Source organism: Fistularia commersonii, chromosome 10 (genome assembly GCF_037954325.1).
Source record: "Fistularia commersonii isolate RoL2024-O1a breed Wild chromosome 10, RoL_Fcom_v1.0, whole genome shotgun sequence".
In the NCBI taxonomy this organism is placed as follows: Eukaryota; Metazoa; Chordata; class Actinopteri; order Syngnathiformes; family Fistulariidae; genus Fistularia; species Fistularia commersonii.
This window is the reverse complement of record NC_141293.1, coordinates 264,029-269,394: the sequence shown is the minus strand read 5'-3', so window position 1 is coordinate 269,394 and position 5,366 is coordinate 264,029. Positions and strand designations below refer to the sequence as shown.

Sequence of the window (5,366 nt, the reverse complement as noted above, 5' to 3'; positions counted from 1 at the left end):
TATTCAAGAGGATTAAAGCTGACAAAGTTACAAAATTGTAAATGGATTTTTTGGGGGATAATTTCCATGTGTACCGAGACATAAAGAACAGTCTAGTATGAATCCTGTCCTCGGTTGACCCCCCATTTATTAAGTTATTTACTCATTTGCTGATAACATTAAAATCATGTGTTCAGGCTTATGCTTAAAATACCACCGCTGGAAATCACAACTTATTTACTTTCTTTCGCTTTTACTCAAACATTCCCGAAAAATGTGAAAAATCAGCAATGGTTACATAAGAATTCTCCAGTCAAGTAAAATAAAGTTACCATGGGAAATGATTGAAATGCCTCAATGCCATTGTCATCTAAAAACAACACGCATTGTCATGTTGAAAATACTTGATAAATAAGTCGCTTTTTTTAATGCTAGTTTTCTTGTTTCATACAGATCGGAATTTTATTTGTAACACAAAAACAAAAGTGACTTCCCCTCATATTTACATTGGCGGGACAGAGTAGCAGTTAAGTCTTTATTGATAATACATAACAAGATAAATGTGCAATATTTCTGGAATATATTTAATATTGGTAATGATTGTGTAACAGCTTGGGGTGGAAATGCTTTTCCAATGAACGCACACACCGCAAGAAACTCAACACACCCGTGTGACTCATTTCCTTTCACCTTCACACACGTCTGTCCAACAATTTCCTCGCCGCTTCCTGTACGAGGTCAAATATTAGTCGAAAATAACGAATTTAACGATTGCGGCTTGAACTTGTTGCCATTCAGACACCAGAAAGCGCTGCGTGTTTCCGGCGCCGTGGCCACTAGAGGGCGCCACAACAACACGCAATGTCCGCCGCGCCGCCGCGTCCGGTGTCAGAGTTCAGTAGTTTTCACACCGAAAACACACCGTTTATTCACCATTTAGTGAAATCTGTCCCCAAAACGCTCACGGGTACTGATGGCAGTGGGAACTTGTACATCTGCACGCTTGGATGTGTGGAAGATCATCGGTGTGTGAGGAGGTGTCTGCAGGCGGGCAGGAGGTGTGTGCAGGTGGTGTGTGCAGGCAGGAGGTGTGTGCAGGTGGTGTGTGCAGGCAGGGCGCGTCTCTGCTCGGCGAGCGTCAACATCTGGCAAACGCCTGTAAAACGGCGTCATTATGAAGGGAAAAATGACCCGATCAGTCCGTCACCGTTCTAGGATTCCCTCATCCGGATGGAACCCGCACAAGAAGGATCCTAGGAAAACCACGCCGCTGCACTTGTCATACAGACGCTACTAACGCTTGACGCAAGAGGATTTATCTTTCTTAACTTTCTCTAAAGTGACTGACTCATTCTTAAATCGGTTAAGTGCAAAATTGAATGCATTCATCCCAGATTATTGGGTTTAAAAGCTTTTTTTTTCAATTCAGGATTAGAGTTTAAAGCGCGTTTAAGAAGCAAAGAGACCACCTGTGGAGACCCTTCGTGTCGCTCCCACGTCCTCCCACGGCTTGACAGTCCGCGAAAAAACCCTTCACCTTCACACGAACGAGCGGGAACATTCATGAAACCAAAAAAAAAATCACGATTTCATAATAAACGTCAAGAATAAAAGTAACGATGGAGGTGAAAATGACGAGGACGCAAAGACGTTAAAGTCCATAAAAACGTTTTTATTCTCAAAATAGAATCTTCTATCAAAGTGAAAATTATACATATTTACAATCTCGTTAAATTCCCCATATACAAAATGTACAAGGTATGTACAGCAATAATTATATAAATACACTTTAAGCGACCCGTATGGAGGCAGTATTAAGGCATCGATTCAGGAACTTGGAAAGCCACTTCCGGGACAGTAACCGGCGGGTCGAGCTTCTTCAATCTGTTTAAGACACGTCGGTTTCCTTCGAGGGGCGGGTATACCTATGGAGGCAGGGAGGAGGGTGTGTGTGTGTGTGTGTGTGTGTGTGTGTGTGGGGCGATCTTGCTTGCGCGCATCCAATTACGCGCAGATAAGAGCGCGCATTCTTCGCGCCAGGTGCCATTGTTCCGCCGCCGACAGACCCATTATGGAAAAGAGAAACCATTAGGGGCTCATTAATGTGCTAATTACAACACGCTGATGGACAATTACCCCGACACAATTACCCCCCCCCCCTTGTTCAACACCCGAGGATGTCATTTGGATAAGGCAAAGAAATGGGTGTCAATCAGAATTCTCCTGACCCCCCCCCACTCAAAAAAAAAAAAAAACACATTTCTGGTGATTTTACATCTGGAGAGGCGACGCTCCGAAAGAAAAAGTTGAGAAGGAGTCTCTGCTTGGTTGCCATGTCAACCAGAGGCTCTCCAAAGAATTGTAAAACTCTGGCGGAGTTTGACATTTGGGCGGGCGACTTTGAATGTTTCCAGCTGTAAAAAAGCCCAGGTCTGTGGTGGGCAACCAGGGGTCAAAGGTCGCGTCCATCACTAGTCACACGTCAGAAATAAAACATAAAGTAAAAATCAGGTGGGTTTCACATTAGGGTGGGCGGTGACTGGATTTTTGCAGGTTTGAAAAGTTGGAAAGCAGCGTGGCGGAAGGGGGGGGGGCGATCACATAAACTAGAAAATCAGATGGATTTGACGTGTGTGTGTGTGTGTGTGTGGGGGGGGGGGGGGCGTGGAAACAGGTCACTCAGAATTCACCTGTCAATAAACACAAACACACATCGGGTGGATTTCACATTCGGTGCGCGGAGGGATTATCGATTCTTTTCAGTTTTTTGAAAATCCACGTTGAGTGTGTGTGTGTGTGGGGGGGGTCAGTCACATCCACCTGTCAATGCACCCCCCCCCCAATATAACAAACTTCATATGAATCGGGTGGATTTCACATTCGGGTGCGTGGAAAGGGCGTTGAATAGTTTGTTTTTTTGTTTGAAGCCGTCTGTGGCGTGTCCGTGTCCGTGCGTGGGTCAGACCCTGGACAGGGGCATCTGCTTGGGGCAGGACACGGAGCTGGCCGTGCCGGACCTCCACGTCAGCCCCGTGCTCACGTCGCTGTACATGGAGCCGGCGGACGCTTTGCTGCCCCAGCAGCAGCGCGTGCAGAAGCTCCTCCACGACTCCACGGTCTTCCCGGACCAGATCCACGCACCGGACGTGATGCCCACCAGGAGGCACATGAAGTACTTGAGCATGAAGACGGCGTAGTCCGGCCGCTGTCCGGCGGGGTCGGCGGCGCACGTACAGTTGTGCGTGATCTCCCACGCCTGCCGGCCGTGCTGCTCGTAGAAGTAGCACGCCACGATCACCGTGGCGGGGACGGTGTAGAGCACCGTGAACACGCCGATGCGGATCATGAGGCGCTCCAGCTTGTCGGTCTTGGTGCCGCCCTGCTTGATGACGCTGCGGATCCGGAAGAGCGACACGAAGCCGGCCAGCAGGAACATGGTGCCGATGAAGAGGTAGATGACGAGCGGCGCCAGCACGAAGCCGCGCAGGTTGTCCAGGTTCTGGTTGCCCACGTAGCAGATGCCCGCCACGGAGTCGCCGTCCACGGAGCTCAGCGCCAGCACGGCGATGGACTTGACGCTGGGGACGAGCCAGGCGGCCATGTGGAAGTACTGCGCGTAGCCGGCGATCGCCTCGTTGCCCCACTTCATGCCCGCCGCCAGGAACCAGGTGAGCGACAGGATCACCCACCAGATGGAGCTGGCCATGCCGAAGAAGTAGATGAGCAGGAAGACCACGGTGCACAGCGCGGGGCCCGTCGTCTCGTAGTGGACGTGCTCGGCGCCGCACGCCACCGCTTCGTGGCCCGCGATCAGGCGCACGATGTAGCCCACGGACACGAACATGTAGCAGGCCGACAGGAAGATGATGGGCCGCTCGGGGTACTTGAAGCGCTCCATGTCGATCAGGAAGGTGGCCACGGTGGCGAAGGTGGACACGAAGCACAGCACCGACCACAGGCCGATCCAGAAGGCGGTGAAGGCGCGCTCCTCCGCCGTGAAGAACGGGTTGTGGCACGACACGGCGCAGCCGGGGATCTGCCCGGTGCGGACGCGGTGGCGCAGCGGGTGCGCGTCGCCGCGCAGCGGCACCATGGGCGCCCGGCAGAAGCAGCCCGGCTCGCAGGGGGCCGAGGGCGCCGCGGGCGCCGCGGGCTTGGGCCGCTTCTTGGGCGGCTTGACCGGCCGCTCGGTGGGCTTGGCCGCCGCCGCCGACGCGCCGCCGCCGCCGCCGCCACCGGCCGTCGCCGCCGTCGTCTGGCTCTGGTTATAGTCCATGCACAGCAGGTCCTGCTGGCCCTGCTCCGGCAGCAGGTCGCACTTCATCCGGTCCGGCCACGGGAAGCCGTACTGGCGCATCAGCGGCGCGCAGCCGGCTTTGGCCCGCTCGCACACGCTCCTGCACGGCGGCAGCGGCTTCTTGTAGTCCTCCAGGCAGATCGGGGTGTACATGCTGCACAGGAAGAAGCGCAGGTCCGGCGAGCACTTGATCTCCACCAGGGGCCAGAACTGGTGCACCTCCAGGCCGGCCTCGTCCTGCGTGTCGTGGTTGAACTGGTTGGGCATGTAGGTGTAGTTGTAGCCGATGCCCTTGCACAGCGGCACCGAGATCTCCTGGCACTGGAGCTCCTTGGCGGCCCAGCAGCTCGTCCCGTGCAGGAACAGCGTCCACACCACGCACCAGCCCGGGACGCTCCTCTCCATCGTCGCCGCGTCTGCGCGCAATTCTTCTCCCCTCCCTCCTCCTCTTCTTCTTCCTCTTCCTCCTCTTCTTCCTCCCCCTCCTCCTCCTCCTCCTCCTCCTCCTGCCGCTGCTGCTGCTGCTGCTCCTCCAGCGGCAGCACTTTGCAACTTTGCAACTTGTCCGTTTAATCCCGGCCGACGGATAAAGTCATCTCCCGGACGGCGCCCTGCTCGCGGGATAATCCCAGCCGGTTCGCGTGGAAACGGGAAAAAAATCCGCGACTCTGTCGAGCTCTTTGTGTCCCGCTCGCTCCCCCCCACGCGTGTCGTCTCCGCATGCAATGAGGCTTCCCGAGGTGGGTGCGTTTGTTTTATACGACAGGGCGGAGGACACGCCCCGCGCCCCACGCCCCCCCCCCACGCTGGGCGGGGACACGCCAGAAGTCCACAGAGGGTTTTCCTCCATAGGTGATGGTTTCCAATGTTCACCGCGGCCCAATACACACACGCACACACACACACACACACGCACGCACACGAGTCATTACAATACAACAGACAAACTGGGTAGGAATGTCAGTTAACGTGTAACTAACACAACTAAATTCATTAATTGATCAATAAACATGTATCAATCCATCAGCGCTGAAGCAATTGGATGAAATATGTTTTCTAACATTTCCTGTAAGGCGTTAATGTTTTTATA

General features: G+C 53.7%; 1 pseudogene across 1 annotated transcript; it reads right to left on the bottom strand.

The window, feature by feature from the left end:
* Window positions 1-1,630: 1,630 nt before the first annotated feature.
* Window positions 1,631-5,011, bottom strand: LOC147230040 (frizzled-8 pseudogene; annotated as a pseudogene). The gene has a single exon (XR_015106662.1). The product of XR_015106662.1 is annotated as a frizzled-8 pseudogene (transcript).
* Between the last annotated feature and the right edge of the window lie 355 nt (window positions 5,012-5,366).